This window comes from Bombus bifarius, unplaced genomic scaffold (assembly GCF_011952205.1).
Source record: "Bombus bifarius isolate JDL3187 unplaced genomic scaffold, Bbif_JDL3187 scf7180000009243, whole genome shotgun sequence".
NCBI lineage: Eukaryota > Metazoa > Arthropoda > Insecta > Hymenoptera > Apidae > Bombus > Bombus bifarius.
In genome coordinates, this window is record NW_022884989.1 from 1,096,349 (window position 1) to 1,119,133 (window position 22,785).

The 22,785-nt window shown below is 42.3% G+C and overlaps 1 long non-coding RNA gene and 1 pseudogene across 1 annotated transcript; both read right to left on the bottom strand.

The window, feature by feature from the left end:
- Positions 1–4,007: 4,007 nt before the first annotated feature.
- LOC117214796 lies at positions 4,008–19,254 on the bottom strand. The gene is made up of 3 exons (XR_004488940.1): positions 19,196–19,254; positions 6,293–6,296; positions 4,008–4,065 (listed from the first exon to the last, which is right to left on the bottom strand). It is a non-coding gene; the product is annotated as an uncharacterized LOC117214796 (long non-coding RNA).
- A 2,186-nt stretch (positions 19,255–21,440) lies between these two features.
- On the bottom strand, positions 21,441–22,138 carry LOC117214801 (annotated as a pseudogene).
- Positions 22,139–22,785: the final 647 nt, after the last annotated feature.

Sequence of the window (22,785 nt, forward strand, 5' to 3'; positions counted from 1 at the left end):
TCGATATGGTAATTGACGCCATGAATTAGCCGATTCCATATTTCGGTTAAGATAAAAGGAACGGATTGAATAATCGTAACACTGAATTGACAGTTTAAATATACTCCTTATTTCTAACCAATTTTGGGACTTGAGTGTCTGCGTGTAGTGTCGCGAAAGATGTAGAAGTGTTTAGAGCGAATAGTTGCACGCAAGTTAAAGTTTCTTCGATTCGATGAGTTAGTAGCATCTTAAGGTCTTCTGATCGAGATGTCCGGTGATACTGAGATCTATAAAGAAAACTAGTGATGGATGCTGTCCGCCCACCACCAATGGTCGCTCGTGGATAGAAGTCCTCCTCGAACATCCCACATGAGAAAACTCGCTTTTCCCATGGTTTACCGCAATGAACAATAACCCCAAGGAACGTCTCGACTTGAACGATGCATTGTATAAAGTGAGGGCCTCGATAGTAAGCAAAAATCTAAATGCGATGACGGCAATTAACGGTATCTTAAGATTATTGCGGGTTCGTACAAGTATGTTTGAACAGCTGTTGACCATCTTATAGCATTGTTATACATGTTCCAAATAATAAAATATCACTGCTATGAAATCGCAGCGATGTCACAACACATCTGCATCAATTCTCAGCATAGGGAAAATCTCGCTTAATAGCATCACCATCGTAATTCGTTTAGGATTTCGTTTCAAAATCATCCGCATTCTAGGAGCGTTGTACGGCGTAGCGATTTGTTAGTCGTAAACCATCACATGGCTGGTTGAGCCGCAATTAACGAATTCGTGCAGGATATCGCTAGAAGGGCGCATCTCACGAGTCGTTTTCCGCTTTTACATGGGCAATTTTATAGTCAACGTCAACGTCGCAATGATGAAATAGAAGAAACCGAACGCATATGATAACACATCATCATGGTTGTGATAAACGGATTTAAGTGGAATACTATTAATTGATAAGTATCCAATCGAAGGTAAGCTTAATTACACCGATGTAGATGTACCGCATGGGCCACGGCAGCAATTGTGGGAAAACTTGAAATTCTGGCAAAAGGAGATCCAGCGCTGAGGAATTAAATGGCATTAGCGCTAAACATCTAAAAAATATTTTATACAGGTTTGAAAGTTATTCAGAAGGAAACGTGGCCTCCCGACAAATAATAACCACCATTATATACTGTCTGTATATTTTCAACATTATTATAAAACGTTTCGAGTACAAGAAAAGTGTGAAGCAAGATAAATGACAAAGATTCCTCTATAACACGTAAGAGAAGATGAGATTCACCCTGTACGTAGGAGTGGTCCAAATTCCGACAAATCCAGAGCGTCGCCTCAGCTCGAGATATGACTAGGGAAATCAGCATAGCCAATCACTGACATTCGAAATTTGTGACGAAACTTGCGGAACATGGAGATCTTACAACGTACGAACGATCGGTTCCGAGAAGGGATTCGTGTCAAGGTGGAGCGAGTCGAGACGCTTACTAACATTTGGGTCCGCATAGAAGGATGGTCCAATATAACCGAAACACTCAATTGGGAGATGATGGCGCAGCCCAAGGCATACTGGCCGAAGGTGAAAAGTATGAGACCAGGCATGTTCGTCGCCGTACTATCAAATTTTCAAAGTGCTAGCTTTTGGGACAGAGCTGTTCTTTTGCAACAAATCGCGACGAGTTCCGCCGTTTCTTTAATCGACTAGGGGATAGAAACTCGCCGAAGCTTCAGTTTGATTCGATTATCACCACGGAAGTTGGCGAGGGTGGCACTATGGGCTAGGAAGATCCGTCTGCCAGGCGTGCATGACCATGTGGACCAATTGCTGAGACAAGGACAGGATGCCTGGTGAACATCGACCCTTCCCTGCTATCGTCCACGACAAACTAGTCTACGTCATTTGACTGCGATGCAGAACTATCCTAAATTGACCAAAGAGACACCGGAAACCTTAGCGAATTTAATCGACACTATCAAACACCATCTCTGTGCATTGGAGAACTTAGGTGACTTTGTCACGACAAACACAATTATACTCGAACGCATATGATAACCCACCATCATGGTTGTGATAAACGGATTTAAGTGGAATACTATTAATTGATAACTATCCAATCGAAGATAAGCTTAATTACAAAGGAACGCCAATGTAGCTATACCGTATGGGTATGTCACGCAGATATGATCGAGGGTAGAAATTCGTAAGCGCGGGTGTATCGAATTGACGAGTTCTTACAAACCGTCTACAACCTCGCGGTGAACTATCACGCACCCTGGGAAACGTGTTGTTTCACTCTGTTGCCATCATTTCGAGATGCGGATAACTGTACAAGATAGAAAACATCATCATTGTGAATGCGTGCACGATACCGTGCTGGTAACCAGCAGCAAAATTTAGAAAGGGAAAGATTTCTACAATCACGTGTTTCAGTTCTTGGAAATTCTGCGACTTACTCGTGTTTTCACGTGCTTTTTTAAGATATTTTGTTATCTATTAAAATCAAATTTTGACTATATTGCTGACATTATTAACAAGCAGGAAGTATTGAAAAGGGCAGACTCTACGACCGCGTTTTAATCCTTGAACATCGTACGACATGCTTTTTGTTTTATTTTATAATAAAAAAAATAAAACTGGGTAATAAAGGAAAGTTGCGATACAAAACAAGTTTTAATTCAGTTACATCATCGAATTTTAGATCTAAATCTCGCTTTCAACGGACAACAAAAGTTTTAATGTATCAGCGAAATTTCAAGCAATGTAGGGCCGACACTTGTAAACTTAAGTATGAGTTCTAGAATAGAAATATCATATGGCTACGGTGGCGACGTGGATATTGTATACAGCTACAAATCCAAAGGACCCGTGTTCAAATCCTAGTCGTAATTTTCCTAGTTCACATGATAATTACAGATGGGCCTCGCCCGGGGCTGGAGGGGGAGAGCACCTAACACCGACTAAAACAGAAACCGTCAGCGGTCAAAGTCGGGCACAGATGTCCCGCCCAATAGGCTCATCAGCTATATTGTGATACATAGCAGTTAAGAACTGAAATAGATCTCATATAGTTCTATAAGATAAAATTAAGATAAAATTAGTTCATGCAACTAATCCGACTAACTTTCAACTAACATTAGCCTAAGCATTAACTAACATCACTAACCCTATCCGAACCCCGGACAGGAGCACTAACACCTAAAAAGCGGAACATCGATGTCCGCAAAATAATGCTGACGTGGGATCGGGGGACCACTCCAGGAAGTCCTGAAGAAGGACATGGAAATCAAGGATCATTGCGACTAGGGTGTGAGCACAGCCTTCTGGGTGGAATAGCTGTATACCGCCAAGGGCCCGTACTTTCATTCTCCTGATCCAGAATCGGCAGTACGGGCTCCCCGTAGTCTCTAATTTTGCCGTAGTTCCTATAATATTTCTTTTTTTACTAAAATTTAAGTTTGTTAGCGATAGAAAAATAAGATTAGATTGGAAGTGATTCGAAAGAGCACTGTTAAAGAAAAAGCATGGTACAAAGCAAAGAAACGAAATTAATAATATGCAAGAACTTATTCATACAGCTATTGCATAATGACGAAAACTAGAAGCGAAAATCTTTTTACGTCCAAAAACTGCTAATGGACACAAAGAAAGTAGAAGAATCAATCAAGAATATACAGAAATGCATTTTCGTACAATATTCTTATTATAGAAATTTCAAAATAGCAGCATCCAGTCTTGACAAATGTTCTTACCAAATTTTTGTAAGAAATTTTAGAGTTAAGAAATTTTATAGTAAGACTAATGTAAACTAAATTGATCGAGCTTTCACCTATCGTCTCATTAAATTGCTCAAAATAAGCAGCATTCTTGATCACAGAAAGATCGTAATGGTTACTTTCACACGATTTTAGAAACTTGACTCGATGAATCGAAGCAACAGCTTTGGATGCGGAAAAGCGATTGACGCAGCTGTAACCGCGCTTCATTCAATCTGCTCGCGAATACGTTCATCCGCGAATCCAGCTTCGTCACCGGACTGTGCCGGCTTTCTTGGTAGCAGAGTGGATAAACTACATGCAACACGCGGTTACATCGATATTCCACGGCGATAAAGACAATGACCTGATTTACCGTCGATAGCAAAAATGGTGTCAATAGCAGCGTCGTGCGCTGCATCGAACACAGATCGGAAGTCGATGATACAAGGGTGAAGCGCGTAGCCGACGATTGGCATATTCATAAAGCTGTGTCAAGTCAAAGTGCATTGCTCGATATAGGTAGATAGGCGCGTGATTTGTTTTCGTAGCCGAAACAATTTTAACTAAAAGTTTCCGTCGGATATTTTAACGCAATAATTTGTAAATTATTTTAATCTCTCTAATGAATTTTATTGCACTTTATGCAAGTATTCATCAAAATCTATTTAGTCATTGTTATGAAAATTTGAACCGAATTCTGTATCTTTTACCATTTTTATCGGCGTACGCATTTATATCGGTGAACACGTGCGTGGTTGAGAGTATGAAAAGATGATAAAGGGATGCTTGAGTGAGAAAGTCCGTTAATCGTCAGTTAATTGAATTGTTAGTTGCTAGCGAGTTTGTTAATTGTTAGCAGGCGAGTTGCTATGACTCGTTAATTGATAGTTGTGAGTTGTGAATTATCAATTTAGTTGTGTTAATTATACCACATTACTGCATTAAATTCAAATTAAATAGACATCGTTTCCTGTTTAACCACTGTAAATAAAACCATCTTTCAATAAATTTATCATACAAAATAGAGATCACTAGTAATCCCGATTTCTATAATTCCGATTTCTATAATTCTGATTTTTATAATCCTGATAATTCTATCACATTGATAATAAACATATATTTAGCTTATTTCTAGTAGTTCAAGCGTTGCATAGCATAATGTGAGATTTTTTAGGAAACGACACATTGCGTTGTTTTAATTCCCATTCTCACGGAATAGTTCGCTGTGGAGTGCCGAAGCGTGCAGACGTGTCTCTAGTGCCCAGCGTAGTTCGAAAACAACACGTGTCGCCCAACCGTCGAAAGAGAACACAGCTAAGTGTCTCTTACCCTTTAGGGAGAAGAAAATCCCACGCACCTAACCCCAACCCGAATACTAGCCTCACAGCCTCACGACTAGTTGTTCATTCCGAATTAACTAGCTCGATGATGGCCCAGCAACCGCCGCGACCAGGCTCTCCGGAGCAGACTCGCAGCTACCCCGTGCTACCCCCCCCCCCGTGGCAGAAGTGTAGCAGAACTCTCCGCATTAACGACGCTAATACTACAAAGAAAAGGAAAATAAAAACAGCAACGCAAATAAACACACACAACAGGTTCGCCGTATTGGAATCCTCAAACGACGCCATGGAAATCGTAGAACCGCCACCAAAACCAACACTCACAGAGAATCCCCCCTCCCCCACCAATATTTGTGGACGACGTCATTGACATACAGACGATGATCAAGTCCCTAGAGAGAGATATCAGCAAGGAGGAATATAACCTTAAGATAAGCAACAATAAAGTAAAAATACTGCCGACGAACCCAGAAGCTTACAGAAAACTCACCAAGACACTCAGGACCCTGAACGCCAACTTCCACACCTACCAACTCAAACAGGAAAGGCCTTTCCGGGTGGTCCTACGAAATATACACCACTCAGCAGACATAGACGAACTCAAATACGAACTCTCAAAACTCGGCCACGAAGTCATCAACGTAAGTAATATAAGGCATAGAGTCTCGAAAGACCCGTTATCCTTATTCTTCCTAGACATTAAACAAAAGCCGAACGATAAGGAAATCTACAATATCAGTCGCCTAATGAACGCGATAGTAAAGATCGAACCACCGCTCGTGAAAAAAGAAATAGTGCAATGCAAAAGGTGCCAAAGGTACGGTCATACGCAGAAATACTGCAACCATACTTTCCGCTGCGTTAAATGCGCAGGCACTCACTCCACTGACCAGTGCGCCAAATCACCGGAAACTCCAGCGAAATGCATCCACTGCCAAGGGGACCACCCTGCCAACTACAAAGGCTGCCCAGCATATAAAACACTATACACGAACAGGTACCCTAAGCTCAGAGCAAAAGAGGTATTCAACCAAACACCCAGCCCGCCGAAATTCACGACTACCCCAACCCCCTCAACCAACCAAACACCCAGTCCTACCAAATTCATCTCCACCTCAACCTCCTATGCCCAAGCAGTACAAGGCATCCAAAATAACCCGAACAGCCAAAGGAACCTTCCCCAAAACAGTGTCCCCAACCCACCTAACACAGACAACTCCTCAAGGCTTGAAAAGCTAATAGAGAAACAATCAGAGCAAATAAATCACTTGCTATCGCTACTAACACTCATCGTGGAAAAATTAGCACGCCCCGACTCAAAATAAAACCAAGGCGCATAGCACTCTGGAACGCCAACGGTCTAGCGCAACACAAACTTGAACTAGAACTCTTCTTAAAACACCAGCAAATCGACGTAATGCTCGTATCGGAAACCCACTTCACCGACAAGAGCTACTTGAAAATAAATGGTTACAAATTCTACCATACCCAACACCCCAGCGGAAAGGCCCACGGTGGCACCGGAATAATAATCAAAGCAAGTATTAAGCACTGCGAACTTCCATCATTCCGGAAAGACTACCTCCAAGCAACAAACGTAGCAATAGTGTTAGGGAAGTGATACATTTACACTGTACATGAGAGTGTGTGTGTAAGGGTTAGAGGGCGTCAAGGACTTAGTGGAGACAAAAGACTGTTGCCAGATGTTAGAAGAATCTAGGCTAGTCGGTTGGCAACCAGCGTGCGTGCAAGACGTTCTTAGAGAGGAATATAGATGTATAACTGTTGTATGGGAAATATAGTCAATAATTTGTATTCCCAAATCCTCGAATTTCCTTAACAAATAGAAGACTGTCATGGCTCAATCACCACCTCAGCAGTATACTGCCCTCCCAGACACTCCATCGCCAAAGAAGACTTTGATAACTTCCTGGACACCCTGGGCAATAGATTCATAGTTGGAGGAGACTATAACGCCAAGCACATCCAATGGGGCAGCAGACTGGTTACAGCAAGAGGCAAAAACCTCTTAAACAGCATAATAAACAACAACCTCAACTACCTCACCACATACGAACCCACATACTGACCCACTGACACCAACAAAATACCCGACCTTCTCGACTTCTTCATAACTAAAAATATCCCATCAAGACACGTCCAGATCAACTCCTCGGCTGATCTCTCCTCTGATCATTCTCCCGTGATAGCAACAGTCAGTTCAACAATCATCGAGAATACACCTAATGGCTCCATTCACAACCAACACACCAACTGGCAGCTCTTCAGAGAAGTCTTTACACACTCAACCTCAGCCTTCACCCCACTAAAAACAAAGGAAGATATCGAAGCAGCCACGGAATACTTAAACACGAGCATAATAAACGCAATCCGCCTCTCCACACCGACAAAGCCATCTAACAGCAAACAAGAATATCCCCAATACATACTAAAAAAAATAGCAGAAAAACGTAGACTAAGAAGAGTATGGCAGATCCATAGAACACCGGAGGACAAACGCAAACTTAACAACGTAACTAGAAAGCTATCCAGAACCTTAAAAAACTATAAAAACGACTGTTTCCATAAATACCTCGCCAGCTTATCCCCCACAGCCGACGCCAACTACTCACTATGGAAGGCCTCCAGGAAACTCACACGCCCCCCACAAATAATCCCACCTATCCGCCGTCCGCAAGGTGGATGGGCGCGAAGCCCTATAGAAAAAGCCGACCTGTTTGCTAAACTCTTGTCAAAAGTATTCAAACCCCATTCCCCCAAAGCCGCCGCGGACGTTACTGAATACCTGCACACCCCCTTCCAAATGTCCCCTCCTACCGAACCCTTCTCCTCTGCAGAGACTATAGAAACAATCAGTCGCCTAAACCCCAAGAAAGCAGCAGGACACGACCTAATAAGCAATAAAGCAATCAAGGAACTTCCCACAAAAGGGATAGCACTCATCACATCGATTTTTAATGCTATCCTTCGCCTGGAACACTATCCTAAGGCCTGGAAAATCTCATTGATTACCCTCATCCCTAAACCCGGTAAACCGATATACGAAACCTGCTCCTATCGCCCAATCAGTCTTTTACCTATCCTGTCCAAACTATTCGAGAAGATGCTCACGAACCGACTTCTTCCAATCCTAGAGAACTTGAAAACACTCCCAGATCACCAATTCGGCTTCCGAAAACATCATTCTACAGTAGAGCAAATCCACCGCTTAACTCATACGATCAGCCAAACACTCGAAAAGAAAAAATATTGCTCAGCGGTTTTCCTAGACATCCAACAGGCATTCGACAAAGTATGGCATGAAGGGCTACTATACAAGATTAAAAAGATCCTACCTCACCCCTACTACTCCATCCTAAAATCTTACCTAACCAATAGACAATTCATGGTTAAATGCCTAGACGCCACTTCCGCAACATTCCCAATAGAAGCCGGCATACCTCAAGGTAGTGTCCTCGGACCCCTACTGTACTCCATCTACACTGCCGACCTACCTATATCAAACGATATAACAATAGCGACATTTGCAGACGACACAGCGCTATTAGCTACCCACGCAGACCCGGTAATAGCCTCATCCACTCTCCAGCGAAGTCTCGACTCCATGGAAAAGTGGTTTCACAAATGGGGCTTCAAAGTCAACGAAAAGAAATCCTCACATGTAACCTTCACGCTCCGAAAACAAACCTGCCCCCAGGTCACCATCAACAATGCAACAGTTCCTAGCAGGGACACAGTCCGATATCTGGGCATGACCCTGGACAGGAGACTAACGTGGAAGACACACATCTCAGATAAAACGAAGCAACTAAAGGACAAACTAAAAAAACTCTATTGGCTCACGGGCCGACGCTCCAAACTAAACATACAGAATAAAATTACCCTGTACAAGACCGTAATAAAACCTGTCTGGACCTACGGAATCCAACTATGGGGAACAGCAAGTAACTCCAACATTGAAATACTCCAACGCTTTTAATCGAAAACGCTAAGATCCCTAATTGACGCACCTTGGTATGTAACCAATGAAACAATACACCGCGACCTCAAGATACCCACCGTCAAAGAGGAAATAGCAAAATATAGCGACAGATATAGCAAAAGAATCAACAAACACCGAAACCCCCTAATCACTGGACTACTCGATACGACGGACCAGATTCGCAGGCTGAAGAGGCACTACCCGCTAGACCTAAACGTTAGATTCATTTAATTATCCAAATTAAGCATATGCACTTACTTATAATACTTATAAATTATACCTATCTATAATAAGTATTAACTTATTGTAAATAAACAGCCATGTCACTGCGCCACGCCAGAAAAATTACTGAAAATTCTCAACGCGAGAATTGATTGTAATTTCAACAAATAAATAAAAAAAATTCTCACGGAATAGAATTAGCTAATTTCGTGTGTCTTAAATTTCCACACACCAATTCAGAAAACGCGGTTCACAACGTCAGAGGATAACAACTTACCGTTATATTTCATGCAAGAACAGACAATCAGACTAAAAATTACTCAGCTGACATGATCACATATCAGCAAACAACTATTAAACAATGGCTCAAGAAAAGAGATAAAGCAAAGAAAAAACTTACTATGGTTTGGTATGACGATATCCTATTACGATTCAGTTTCTTTTCTAACCGGGAAATCCGCCGTGTATTTTAGCAGAGAAACAGGGCACTGTTACCAGGGTAACAATTATTCGTAATGCGCGCCTACGAGGCTGGCGTCAGAAGGATTTTTTTAAAATTGTGCAAGTTACGTGTTATGTCGTGTAACACTCTACCTAGCCCAGGCCACACACCGCGGGCAAGATGGCAACCAGATGTCGTCGGATACTCACTGCGTACCCTCAATAGTCTCAAGTACCTTCCATAAATCTCAGGAATTTCCTAGTCCAGATCTTTCAAACCAAACAAACGTCTGTTTCCGAAACATTTCTAAAGACCATTGTCTACTACGGCTTGACAAGGGAAAGTTAGTTTTTCTCACCTATGATGCAACTTTCCTCCCACTAACCACTTTCTCTCGAAGGCGGTTAAGACCCTTCCTTTAACCAATTAACAACGAAGCCTATTTCCCTTACTCTCTTAGCCAAAATCGTCACCAACGTCACCGATGGTCTCGTGCGCTAGACACACCCATCCTTAGCTTTCCTCCGCCACAGCATCGTCTCCGGACAGTACTGATTTTACATCCTTCGAACAGTCAACATCCTTTGATCGGGTATACACACCCGTAGATCAGTCACTCACTCATCTCGTACATACGCACCAGCGTAACTGTCTTCGTTACAAGTTGTTAGAATAAACGGTGATATATAACTTACTATACTGTGTCATATTCATTCAACCACCTTTGTTATCTTAACCGAAACAGGGGAACGACTATTTCGCGGCGTCGATTAACCGAATCGTAGCGAGAATTTACGCCTCTCGCTGACGCGTTTCCTCGCGACCGCGTCTCTCCGCGAACGGTCGTAACATAGGAGCAAAGCTGCGACGACGAGAAAAAAGAGCAGGAAACCAAGGCGTTTTCACGCTCGTTCGCAGGAGGCTCCCTACGTGTAACTGCCTCTATACGACTGCTTTGACATGAAACTCGAATACCTTCTAAATATTCAGAAGACGCCGCTTCTGGAATGTTGCTCTCGTTATCAGTGAAAGTTGCACTTTATAACTAAGTATGTATGCGAATGGGGTACGGGTATAACGCGTCGGCAAAGGCGCCTGAATAATATCAGGTGATATAGTTGCTTTCGTAAACAGAACATCGTTTTTAGAGGAAGCAAACGATTTTGAATCGAAGCATAACAGAACAGAATTCTGTTTATTGAAATGTACATTGTCACGTCACGCGGTCCGCGCGAGGCGTAACGCGAGCCGCGAAAGGAATACGTCATGATTCGTGAATTGCGCGAGTCACAACTGTCGGGAAGTGGAATTAAAAACACAAAATTTAAAGGAAATAAGAGATGTGACACGTGCAATTGCTTTAATATTGCAATAAATTTATAAACAAATGCACATTATTATCGAACAAGATTACAATCTAAGAATATCGAAATCATAACATCGTATTGCTAGATAATGACGAGTGATTGAAGTGTTTTTAATTCGCAGATAATTTCACTTTTAAACGCAACCTGTGGGATCACTTGATGTTTACCTATGTTTCAAACTTTTCGTCATAGAAAATTACAAGGAAAATACTGAAAACATAGATCAAAAATTCTATTGAAACTAAGAAAATGTGAACTTAGTTGACAATACTATAAATACTACAAATATTCCTACAAAGTTAATTATAATTAGACTGTTTCTTTAAATAAATGCAATACGCCTGACATATCATTTTTATAAAACAATACTGTAACTCGCAAGCAAGTAACGGGTGTTTTACTAAGTTCGATAATCATAATCTAATGATATAATGGACGAAGTCTTAACAACTAGGAAGCTTGTCACGTATTTCAGTAAAATTAAGTTTGAAGGAGCAATACTATATTGAAACATATAATATAAAGATATTTAAATACATAATGCTTAAAATATTTATTTATATTGAATAAGATCTATATTTATGGAACAATTGATAATTTTTTTTATTTCTCCATGATCAACTGTATCGCGACGCCACTACTCAGGCGATTCCATATTTCGGTTAAGATAACAGGAATGGTTTGAATGATCGTAACACTGAATTAATAGTTTAAATATATTCATTATTTCCAACAACTTTCGAGACTTGAGTGTCTGCGTGTAGTTCTGCGAGAAATGTAGGAGTGTTTACAGCGAATAGTAGCACGCAAGTTCAGGTTTCGTCGATTCGATGAGTTAGTAGCACCTTAAGGTGTGTTCTATCGGAGATGATCGCTGACGGTGAGACCTATAAGGAAAACTAGTGATTGATGCTGTCCGCCCACCACCAACGGTCACTCGTGGATAGAAGTCTTCCTCGAACATCCCACATGACAAAACTCGCTTTTCGCATGATTTACCGCAATGAACAATAACCCAAAGGAGTGTCTCGACTTGAACGATACATTGTATAAATTAAGGGCCTCGATAGTAAGAAAAATCTAAATCTGATGACGGCAATTAACGGTATTTTAAGATTATCGCGGGCCCGTACAAGTATGTTTGAACAGCTGTTGACCATCTTGATCGCGGAATGGATTATTGTATTGTTATACAAGTTCCAAATAATAAAATATCACTGCTACGAAATCGCAGCGATGTCACAACACATCTGTATCAATTCTCAGCATAGGGAAAATCTCGCTTGGTGGCACATATCACCAGAGGTTCGTTTAGGATTTCGTTTCAAAATTATCCGCATTCTAGGAGCCTTGTATGGCGTTGCGATTTATTAATCGTAAACTATCGCATGACTGGCTGAGCCGCAATTAACGAATTCGTGCACGATATCGCTAGAAGGACGCATCTCACGAGTCGTTTTCCGCTTTTACATGGGCAATGTTATAGTCAACGGCAAAGTCGCAATGATGAAATAGAAGAAACCGAACGCATATGATAACCCACCATCATGGTTGTGATAAACGGATTTAAGTGGAATACTATTAATTGATAAGTATCCAATCGAAGGTAAGCTTAATTACACCGATGTAGATGTACCGCATGGGCTACGGCCGCAATTGTGGGAAAACTTGAAATTCTGGCAAAAGGAGATCCAGCGCTGAGGAATTAAATGGCATTAGCGCTAAACATCTAAAAAATATTTTATACAGGTTTGAAAGTTATTCAGAAGGAAACGTGGCCTCCCGACAAATAATAACCGCCATTATATACTGTCTGTATATTTTCAACACTATTATAAAACGTTTCGAGTACAATAAAAGTGTGAGGCAAGATAAATGACAAAGATCCCTCTAGAACACGTAAAAGAAGATGAGATTCACCCTGTACGTAGGAGTGGTCCAAATTCCGACAAATCCAGTGCGTCGCCTCAGCTCGAGATATTACTAGGGAAATCAGCATAGCCAAACACTGACATTCGAAATTTGTGACGAAACTTGCGAAACATGGAGATCTTACAACGTACGAACGATCGGTTCCGAGAAGGGATTCGTGTCAAGGTGGAGCGAGTCGAGACGCTTACTAACATTTGGGTCCGCATAGAAGGATAGTCCAATATAATCGAAACACTCAATTGGGAGATGATGGCGCAGCTCAAGGCATACTGGCCGAAGGTGAAAAGTATGAGACCAGGCATGTTCGTCGCCGTACTAGCAAATTTTCAAAGTGCTAGATTCTAGGACAGAGCTGTTCTGTTGCAACAAATCGCGACGAGTTCCACCGTTTCTTTAATCGACTGGGGGATAGAAACTCACCAAAGCTTCAGTTTGATTCGGTTATTACCACGGAAGTTGGCGAGGGTGGCACTATGGGCTAGGAAGATCCGTCTGCCAGGCGTGCATGACCATGTGGACCAATTGCTGAGACAAGGACAGGATGCCTGGTGAACATTGACCCTTCCCTGCTATCGTCCACGACAAACTAGTCTACGTCATTTGACTGCGATGCAAAACTATCCTAAATTGACCAAAGAGACACCGGAAACCTTAGCGAATTTAATCGACACTATCAAACACCATCTCTGTGCATTGGAGAACTTAGGTGACTTTGTCACGTCAAACACAATTATACTCGGATTACTCCTGTCCTAATTAAACCCAGACACCATTCAACAACGGGAGCTCAGCTTGGGAAATCGAGGAGGGCCAACCAACTGAACACGTTTGAGAGAAGGATTGACGTTGTGAGGAACACTCCTGAAACAACGTCCAACGCACCAACGAAGGACGATAACATCGTCGCGGTCCCGTTTATCGAAAAGCCTCCTTCGCTTGGGTCGTCTAAAACAATTGCGATGACGCGACTCGCCTCTCTCCACCACCGATTCCAATGAGACAAGCAACTTAAAATCACTTGCAATAGGGACACATGACCAGGATTACAACAGACCACTCCTCAGATAACGGATATTACTTGCCACTCCACGGTGTAATCAAAGAATCGAACCAAACTACAAAACTCCGGGTCACGTTTGACGGATGTGCACCAAGCACCACCGGAGTATCTTTAACCGACACCCTTCATGCAGGACCGAATATACAGGAGGATTTATTCGACATTCTTCTGAGATACCGCTCTTACCAATACGTTCATACTTGTGGTGTTGAGAAAGTGTAAAGACAGACTTCCTCGTCCGCAGAGAAGATCACAAGTTATCAATATATTTAGTGGCGCAATTCTAATCGGGATGTTGGGACATATCATCTCAACACAGTGAGGTTCGGGTTGTCAGTTATCGGGTGCCTCAAACAATTGGGCGATGACGAGAGACACCGATTCCCGCGAACCTCGTCGGTTCCGCAACGAGATTTTTACGTAGCTCATCGGAGCTGCTACGAAGGACGAAGCACTGTCGCTCAGAGCGGTAATTCACCGAAATTCTCCAACTAGCCGTTTTGAAAATATGAAAATGGGCGTCCAAACACCAGGAACTGCTACAAGGACTATCCGAACAAGACACAAACCAGGAACTACAGTTGGGTGAATCTCAAACTTTAAAATCTCTTGGTATTTTTTGAAATCCTCCGACGATTCAATCTTCTCTTCGATCGATGCCAGATTCAATACCTCCTGAGTTACGACGCGATCCACTGAGATTGCTCGCGCCAGTGATAGTTCGAGCCGAGATGCTCCTTCAACGAGTTTGAGTATTAACGGTTGATTGGGACGAATCCCTTCCAGTAGACTTACACACTGAGTGGAACAGCTACCATGCACAGCTGCCATCATTAAATAATATAAGTTTCTCGCGTAAAACCGTCATCGAATCCGTAACATAGATTGAGCTACACGGTTTCTGTGACGCCAGCGAGAAGGCATATCGGGCTTGCTTCTACCACCGAACCACTAATCCTGGCAACCATGCCTGGACTCGACTCCTCACTACGCGATGAAAGGTAGCGTCGCTCAAATCTCTGACCATTCCACGGCTCGAGTTAAGCGGAGCACTTCTTCTCAGATCCTTATTCTCTGCTATATAGGAGAGCTTAACGATAAAGGTCTCTCGGATCATACATTGATCTGATTCCACCATCATCCTCCAGTGGATCAAGACCTCGCCTCAAACGTTGAAAACCTTTGTTGCTAACCGCGTGGCCGAGATACGAACGAAGACCGACATCGTCGTCTGGCGTCATGTACCTACCACCGATAACTTCGCGAAACATATCTCGCGAGGCCAGCCGCTCAAGGAATACTTGCGCCCAAGCATTTGGAAAAGCGGGTTCAGAGTGGCTACAACAAAACCAAGAACATTGGCCGACCTGGAGCCCAACAACGTTGGTCCAAGTCCCTGAGCGGAAAAGGTCGACCTGTCTGTCCACGAATTCCATCGCCCATAGTCTACCTCAAAGGTATTCTTCCTGGTCGAAGCTAATAAGAATCGTCGTTCGTTGTCTTCGGTGGAGACACAAACAAATCCGAACGGCACCTCTAACCGTAGACGACTACTACAGACCATTCATTTTGAAATACAGTTATAATGGCGCTTTAATCCCCCTCATTCACCACACTTTGGCGGCTTAAGAGAAGCCGCTGTAAAGTAATTTAAACGCCATCTCATACGCGTTGACGGCAAGGAGCTATTAACTTTTGAACACATTAGCACCCTTATCATTGAAATCGAAGCCATTTTGAACTCCTGCCCACTGACTCCAATATCCTCAGATCCAAATGATCTCCCTGTCCTCGCTCCCGGCCACTTTCTAATTGAGCGACACACTAGCGAGTTTACGGGGACGTAATGTCAAGATTTCTGGGCGACTCCACCAAGCCGGTTATCCAGTTGGTACAGCATCGATCAACTTAAACAACATTTGTGGAGCCGTTGGTGCCGGGAACACCAAACCGAGTTGAACAGCCTTAACAAATGGAGCAAAGCAACTGTAGCTACTATCGTAATACACAAGGAAGATAACGTTCCATCAATGCAGTGGCCCTTAGGCCGTGTCGTTAAGGATGGAATCATCCGTACAGCTGTGCAAAGGGCAACGAGCATCTTGGATCGAGGCGTCAGACGGCTCGTACTACTGCCAAGACAACCCGATCCCGCGGCTCCGGAAAACCAGCAACCGAGGAGGAATGGCATGGAAGCTTCAATTAATTCTACTCATTGATAATTTTGATCGTTGCTGTCACAACGAGGGGAGGATGTTACGTCCCGTGGCCTTCTACACACCCAACACTGGTTTTCCTCCGCGGTATGATCCTCACAGAAATTAGTTGCCTTTACGTTATTAACTTCTTCGCGATCGCTACCGCGTATCTCCGCGAACGGTCGAACACTGGTACATTATGCTACATCGGTATGGGCCAAAGCTATAGCAATAAAGAGGAGAAAGAATATTTTGAGGAGGGCGCAAAGGACGGCGCTAATTCGGACACCTATCGCCTACGGAACAGTTTCCCACGCAGTGTTGTGTGTACTTACGGGCACAATGCCGATACACCTAAAAGCAGAACTGCGTGCTGAAAATTACGAGATGCGAAGGACGGAACACCAGAACCAATATGATACCTGGGAAAGAACAGGAAGTACAATGTATGTGTCAGCAGAGAGGATTAGGAGAATGGACCAACGGATGGAAGAAAGATGGTGGGAAGAATGGCTCTATTACAGAGAGAATAATTGGACCAGAAGATTGATTGACAACTCCTGCATTTTTAATAATAATAAAAGGAACATCGATTATTATACGATGCAGACCATGAGTGGTATATTGGTAATGGTATATTCAATGAATATCATATTAGGAAAGAGACACACTGAAGATGCTGGAATCGCAATGTAGAAGGTGATGATGTAGAGCATGTCTTGTTCAATTGCCACAGGTAGATTAACGAAAGAACTATACTGGAAAACTACGTAGGCAAAATACTGACAACCTGCGATATTATAGAAGTGGTTGTTATTAAAGAAGAATATTGGTCGAGATTCCAAGGGCTATGTCGGAGAATTACGATAGCTATGCAGCTCGGAAGGAGAACATCGTAAGACCTTGGAAGATCACGAATAAGAAGGTGAAAAGATGAGGCGTACAGCCAGAGAGAAGACCAACGATGTAGTAGTGCTTTGAGGTGGTTCCATTGTTTGTTCTTGCATCGACAGAGAATGGAGACAGAGGAGGGGTGTTTGGTAGGTAGAGATGCCATCATCTTACCGAGCCTCGCATTATCCAGTAGCGGATAAAAAAAGGCGGAAATCGCGGCGGGTAGCGAATTAAGGAACTCCTTCAAACCGTCTGCAACCGCGCCGCAAACTATCACGCATTCTGGGAAACGTGTTGTTTCATTCAGTTACCATCGTTTCGAGATGCGGATAACTGTACGAGATAGACAACATCATCTAAATCATCATTGCGAATGCGTGCACGATACCGTGCTGGTAACCAGCAACAAAATACAGAAAGGGAGTGGTTTCTACAATCACGTGTTTCAATTCTTGGACATTGTGCGACATACTCATGTTTGCATATGTTTTTTTTTTAGATATTTTCATATCTAGTAAAATCAAAGTTTGATTTTATTGGTGACATTATTAACAAGCAGGAAATATTAAAAAGTGCAGACTCTACGACCGTGTTTTAATCCTTGAATATCGTACGACATGCTTTTTGTTTTATTTTATAATAAAAAAAATAAAATTGGGTCATAAAGGGAAGTTGCGATACAAAACAAGTTTTAATTCAGTTACATCATCGAATTTTAGATCTAAATCTCGCTTTCTCGTGTTCAAATCCTAGTCGTAATTTTCCTAGTTTACACGATAATTAAAGATGGGCCTCGCCCGGGGCTGGAGGGGAAGAGCAGCAACACCGACCAAAATAAAGAAGCCGTCAGCGGTCAAAGTCGGACAGAGATGTCCCGTCCATAGCTCAACAAAGCAGAACCTGTGATACTTAATTTTTAAGAAGCACTGTAAATATTTGCACCCTAGTTTATAAGATAGTATTAAGAGAATATATTAACCCCCTAATACAGACTAACATTAGCTTAAGCCATTATTTATCCATATTAATCCTATCCGAACCCCGGACAGGAACACTAACATTTGAAAAGCGGAACATCGATGTCCGCAAAATAACGCTGACGTGGGATCGGGAACCCCTCCAGGAAGTCCTGAAGAAGGACGTGGGAACGAAGGATCATTGCGACTAGGGTGTGAGCACCGCCATCTGGGTGGAATAGCTGTATACGATGCGCCAAGGGCCCGTACTATCATTCTCCCCCATAGAAGCCGCAGTACGGGCTCCCCGTCGTCTCAAATTTTGCCGTAGTTCCTATAATATTTCTTTTTTTACTAACATTTCAGTTTGTTAGCGAAAGAAAAGTACGATCAGGTCACAAGTGACTCGAAACAGCACGGTTAAACAAAAAGCATGGTGCAAAGCAAAGAAACGAAATTAATAATATGTATGTACTTATTGATACAGCTATTGCATAATGACGAAAACTAGAAGCGAAAATCTTTTTACGTCCAAAAACTGCTACACGTTAAACCGTTATAAAACCTAAATTACATAGGAGCAATGGGCACCAAAAAAGTAGGAGAATCAATCAAGAATATACAAAAATGCAACAATGTTTTCGTACAATGTTCTTGTTAAAGAAATTTCAAAACGGCAGCATCCAGTCCTGACAAATGCTCTTACCAAATTTTTGTAAGAAATTTTAGAGTTAAGAAATTTTAGAGCAAGACTAATGTAAACTAAATTGATCGAGCTTTCATCTACCGTCTCGTTAAATTGTTTACAATAAGCAGCATTCTTGATCACAGAAAGATCGTAATGGTTACTTTCACACGATCTTAGAAACTTGACTCGATGAATCGAAGCAACAGCTTTGGACGCGGAAAAGCGATTGACGCAGCTGTAACCGCGCTTCATTCAGTGTGCTCGCAAACACGTTCATCCGCGAATCCAGCTTTGTCACCGGACTGTGCCGGCTTTCTTGGTAGCAGAGTGGATAAACTACATGCAACACGCGGTTACATCGATAATTGCGTGGGTCTAATAAACGTATTTATAAGGAACTAGATAGCATGTATGTAATTATTCCTTTCATGAAAAGGAATTCTTCGGAAGAAACTACGAACAAGCAATCTATATAAAATTCTATAGTATTATTCATATTCATTACTTTCATTTTTATTGCTAATTCTGTTCATTGCAGTTAAATGCCTTTCTATTCCTAATAATCTCAGAAAAAACGATTAAAAAAAGAGTAATTTCCTCTGTTGCGTCGCATGGAGCAGCGGAACCCCAGCCAACGCTACCTGGCGGCCAGCGGCCCACCTACCTGCTTCCAGACCCCCAATAAACTCAATGACCGGCCATAAAACGTCACCTTCTAGCTAAATTGTTTCCAGATGTGTGTCGAGCAATCTAGTTGTCTAGAAGCATTTCGGTTTATGTCCGGATTAGCGAAATCCTTGAGTTTGTTATGCTATTAAAAAGGGCTCGGAAAAGGCAGGTAGTCACCGAACGAGAAAACCCAACACATAAACATAGGATAGAAACGACTGGTTTTCCCCAGCAATAAAATCACCCCGGACACTGGTGAGAAATTCCTCATGTCCTGCTTCTTTAGTGGGGTCACGACCAATCGGCATCAAGCTTTCCTTCGGGGAAAACTAAGAGGGAGTCAGTCAGTCAGTGAGTCAGTCAGGCAGCCAGTCAGTCAGTCAGCAACCTCGGGAAGTCTCAGTTCGCAGCAACGATTCGCGCTTACGCTCTCGCCCTCTCATCCCCTGATCTTACGTTCTAACCGAGTCCAACCGTATCCCGGTTTCTGTTAATTCACCACTCAGTGTATACACAGTGTCTTAATAAAACACAACTGAAAACCCGTTACAGCAATGTGCACTTCAATTAACCACCTCTATTAGCCTAAACGCAATAGGGGATCGATCATCTCGCGGCGTCGATTGAACAATCGTAACAGGAATTTACGACTCCTGTTGATGCGCTTCTACACGATCGTGTCTCCCCGCGAGTGAAAGAACATCCTCAATACGTTAAAATATATCTATTTCTAGAATGCATTCGGAATCCACATGGAAGGACGAGCATCGTTCACGAGATCAGTCTTCCTCGGTTCAAAGATCGAACGTATCCGGAACGCATCCGTATGCAAACGAATTTCACTACTGGGAAACATTCTTTGCAAAAGTAGCCTGACAATCGATCGAACACAGAACGTAGGCTGCTCCGTTCCAGCATTTTCGTTTCATTGCGTTAATCATGCGATGGCCAGCTGGGCGGCCAAGAATCAAAATCGGGAATGATATCGAAACGAACTGTCGCTTCAAACGCTGAACAGCTACGAAACAACGCGATTCTCCACAAATAGTAATCGTATTAATGTATAATCGTATACACATATGTATGTATTTTGTATATCGCTATCACTATATGTATTCTGGAGGATATTTTACTTTTAAATTTCTCATAAACCTATAAACATTCACAGTCTAACAACTATTAAATGAAAGAGAAAACAAATTCACTTGAACATATGATGGAAAGTTGTTCCTTGCATCGAGACAAAGATATTAGAAACCATATGTTTCACATCTTCAGAAAATTAAATTCTATTGTATACCTCCAATATCTCAGCGCTCTTATTCATGGTTTCTCTTTTCTACTACACCAGGCAATACATATACATATATTAACGAAAGGAGAGCCTCCTTCCATTTCTCGAAACAACCGGAAAATTAAATATGAGGGTGAATCCAAAAGATGAAAGCAATTAACGAAGGAAGGAAGAAAGACAAACAATTATATAATGGAGATTGATATACCTGATCTATAAGTATATGTAATGAAAATCGGGGAGCGTATACTTTAAATTACTTTAAATACTATTGTTACGTCCTGTGACCCCAGAATATATCCCCATCTATCCTTCGGTTAAGATGGTCAACAACTTTTTAAACATACTCGGATCCGCGGTAATCTATTGCCGTCCTCAGATTTAGATTTTTACTTACGCTCCTTATTGCTCGTCATGGTAGAACACGGGATAAGTGTCCCGTCTTATCCTTATCCACCAGCTCTTTTCTCATCCAATTTTCTGCAATGGCCGCTATCCTCACTTGCTTAACGAAAATTGCAATAAACAAATCCGCTTGTCTCATGCTTCAGAGGCACATCCATCAATAGCCTTCCTCCTCGTCATCACCGTCTCCGAACTTCACTTGTTAAAAACTCTTCGGTCAAAACGCACTTTCCAGTATTTAAAAGTTGTTGGAAGTAAAGAGAGTACGCCGATTATCGTATCGAGACGAGAATTTAAGACTCTCGTTGACGCCTTATACCGCGAACGCGTCTTCTCGCGAACACGGCCGACCAACTATAGCGACATTATTTATCTTCATTTATATAAATTTTCTAATAGTTGCTCCATTTTCGCTTTTCAATCGCTTCTTAGAAATCCCGAATAAGTTCTTGCTATTCTTCATCAGGATACCGATTATCTTACATTGAGAAGGGATTTCTTGTTGCACGACATTTATGGAATCACGAACATCAGCGGTGTTCCTTTGTTTCAACATCGTCATCTCGAAATCGTTTCGAGTGCGTACAAGAATATCGCACCACGCGTCACCTAGCTCTGCACCGAAAGCTAAAATCGGTTCTTTGGCTATCTGCAATTGTATGGTTTCCGAACTTGTTTTTAACGCGTGCCTAGCTTCGACGATCGATATACCACGCACTCTACGATCGCGTCACCGATTCGATACTGCTTCGACTTGGCTGCCACTCCATTTCCGTCCATCTTCGAAATCACGTAGAAAGTCCAACAACTTCTCCCTTTTCTATGGAAACACCATGGTTCTCGGATTTCTTCATTTTGCTTCTAGAATGGACAACCTCGGGATTTTCCGGTTCCACATTCGATCACGATCTCTGTGGATTATTACAGGCTATTGACAAGCGTTGCGTACATTTCCGTCACTGGTGGAGTTCGATACTTACGAGTATGGTCGAGGACATCCGTTCGTCTTCGAAATTTCCGATCAAAGATGCGAAGGAACCTCTCGGCGTTTGACCGTCGCATCTTTCCAGGGGGTGTTTTTCTGTCCATATTTCCTTTGAGGAGGAAATCTGTTCCTATCCAATCTTGTAACTGTCCTATCGTCGTGTATCTCATCTGGTATTGATGTTTTGCTTTAGAGCGGACTGGGGGTCGAGCACTCCAGATTGCAAGTACCCTCTTGACGCACTGTAAATTTTACAACTTGTGAGGTAGGAATTTACGATTTCCCCAAAAAGACAGATGTGCTGTCCGTATCGTAGCGGAAGACCACTCAAAATGCCGAACAACCGATTCATCTAATATAGCGTCTTAGGTCCAATATTATACACATTATACACGACCGACATACCAACATCTACCAACAGTAAAATACTGACATTCGTGGACGACACGGCTGTACTAGTCAGACACACTAATCCAAAAACAGTAGTCAAATTACTACAAGAATATATCACAAAAATAGAAAAGTGGCTGCAAGATAAACAAATAAAAGCAAACCCCGATAAATGCAACCATATTAC